The sequence below is a fragment of the Anarrhichthys ocellatus genome, unplaced genomic scaffold (genome assembly GCF_004355925.1).
Source record: "Anarrhichthys ocellatus isolate YVR2014 unplaced genomic scaffold, GSC_Weel_1.0 scaffold24, whole genome shotgun sequence".
Lineage (NCBI taxonomy): Eukaryota > Metazoa > Chordata > Actinopteri > Perciformes > Anarhichadidae > Anarrhichthys > Anarrhichthys ocellatus.
In genome coordinates this window covers 3692809-3695600 of record NW_022280054.1, presented here as the reverse complement: position 1 = coordinate 3695600, position 2792 = coordinate 3692809, and the positions used below count along the sequence as shown (strand labels likewise).

Below are 2792 nucleotides of genomic sequence, written 5' to 3'. Positions count from 1 at the left end.
CACACACACACACACACACACACACACACACAGAAAAAAATCTCTTGCTGTCCCCGTAGCTAATATCAAACAATATAAGGTTTATTAAACAAGTATGCTGACATAGAAGCCATCCCTTATTTCTTTCCTTTTCCTTTTCATGATGGGTGGAAAATAATATCATCGTTTTGAACCTACCTTCATTAATATGTTCTCTCTGAGCAGGCGAAATATAAACAGTGTTTTCTGAAAGGGGCTTCCATTGATTTAAGGTGCTGATGTTGCTTTTCTCTGCGATGTGAATCCAGATCAATAAAGGCTCTACTGGGATTGTGTTTGCACCATAGCTTCACATTGCAGTCCTGGAAGTGAGAAGCTGAAGTGTGTCCCTTTGTGTGAGAGAAAAAATATATCTTATTGTACCTTCTGGGGCCCAGATTGACACATGCATTGACTGAGCTTTTGTGGCTTAAGTCAAGTTGAAAATGTACCAAAGCCAATTTGAATGTTTTTGAATTGTAATCAGGTCTTTCATCTTAGAATTAGACCTCCAATAACAGAAATTGTCAATTCAATGTCTTATCTTAATTGAATTTATTAAAAAACAAACCCTCACTCTCAAACCAGCAGTTAAGATCATATTTTGGGTATGCTTCTTGAATAAATAACCAAAGTATTAATATTCCTGTAAGAAAATACATTTAAAAAAAACTGGCTGCATTCTGTGTGTTTTACAATCTGTAAAAACCTAGTGGAAGACAGGCAGTTTACACATTATTTTAAATTGCATATACTGTTTTCACAAACATAAAGAAAAAAAGATTGCAATATCAGTGTATTTTTAAAGTAGTTTGCTGGTCAGCAGCTTCTGATTAAGTGGAACACCCCAGTGTCTACACCCACCAAGTGATGTGTGCTGTGGGATCTGACAACACCCAAAAGAGCCTGAGACAGAGAGGCTCATGGGAGTGAGGGGATGAAGTACTATAGGAGGAGATTCAGGGAGAGTGGAGGCAGGGCGCTCTCTCGCTCTCGCTCTCTTTCATATGAGAGGCCATTTCCTGCTGTACTGTGCACCTCCTCTGATTAAAAAAGTCACATTCAGCACCAAGGACAGCTCTGACAGTTTCCATCAGGCTTTAACAAGTAAAAGATGGTGTCATAACAAATTGCATGGGGAGGTTTGAATTTAAAACACAAGCTTTGTTACATGGGATCTCTTCACCTTTCGTCTTCGCTGTTGTTTTAACACCGAGTATGAGCGACACTTTTCTAATACTGTTGTCTGACCTTTCGAACAATCTCAGCATGGACCCAAAAAGTAGTTAAAATCACCCCACAGGGATGCTGACGGAGGCTGACTCACACAAGCTGCCATGATGGACATAGCCCAAATAGCTCTGGGTCGAAATCTAGTGAACAGACAGGCCACTACATAACTTGATTTCACAGTTTTGTTGATGAAAGCATTCCTGGAAAGGGTTAACCTCCTGGCACGGTGCGTTATCTTATTGAAAGATTGTTGACAGATGCCGGGCTCTGCTGGCATAAAGGGATGGCCAGTTGTCCGGTAGCATTCAAATGTTCATCATAAAGGGGCTCAGTTAGTGCCATGCAAACGTCATCAACACCATCACACTACCACACTACTGCGGTGTTTTCACTCTGCATGATGGATGCATTTGGTCACACAACCAGAGGGAGGCAGCAGGAAGTGGAATTAATCAGACCAGGTTTTTCCAACTCTCCAGTGTCCAATGATGTCGTTTCCTCTCCCTCAGTACAACCTGTAATTCTTGTTCAATGTTGATAGAAACGCAACTCTGTTCGGCCATTAGCTGTCATGCACCAATAATGCACTGTTGCTGCTCTGCAGGCTTCCTGTGTGTCTATTTTAATCTCTAATCTGACACCTAGTATCGTATTTAATCACTTTTTCTTCCGTCTATTGTATCACATATCATTTACATTTGACCTCAAATCAAACAGGTCTCTTGACCTGATTCACCTAGTCAGTCTATATGTTTCTCATCAACAAGATACATTCAATTAACAAAACTAAATTCTAGTCTGTGATTCATATTTTCATGAACAGTATGAATCATTGGACTTTCCTGCTCTGTCTGTAGCACTGATTTTAAAAACACTATATATTTACATTTTTTAGAAAGGCTCAGTATTTCCTAAAGCAGCTGGGCACTGTAGTTTAAACAGCTGATACCTAGTAGTTAGTGGGATCAATTCATAGGATTTGTTGACAATTTTTTGTTGAAAAGTACACTCTTGTAAATACTACTTAACTAGTAGTGATAGAAATAACTTCAGTAACATATATAATAGGATAATATATAAAAGGAATAAAGACAGTTTTTAGAAATGTTTAAAAGACAACAAACAGTTCAATTGATTTGAAAAACATTTCATACAATACAATACAAGATGTGAAAAAATGTTGTACACTTGTGTATGTGTCATGAACAGTAATATGTGTTATGTGTTTGACAGTATCACAAATTACAAATTAAAAGCAGCCCAAATCAAACTCATTTTGATGAGAAGATGGTGACATCAACCGTGTGAGATTTGTTGTTTTGGGGCTCTCACACATGAAAGCAATACACAAGGATTGAGGATTCCCATCCATCATGCCTCACACACACACACATAAATCATCCCACCTCCATAGCTGCAGTATACATAAAGCAATATACATGCAACATCAAGTTGATCTACAACCCCTTCACACCGCTTCGCTCACCCCCCCCCCCCCCCCCCCCCCCCCCCCCTCTCTTCAGATCGGAAGAGACACCTAT

At 39.4% G+C, this 2792-nt stretch overlaps 1 protein-coding gene across 1 annotated transcript in view; it reads left to right on the top strand.

Annotated features, from left to right (window-relative positions):
• Positions 1 to 2792, top strand: part of trarg1a (trafficking regulator of GLUT4 (SLC2A4) 1a) — a 25998-nt gene that overhangs the window by 18810 nt on the left and 4396 nt on the right. The gene's annotated exons all lie outside the window — the stretch shown is intronic.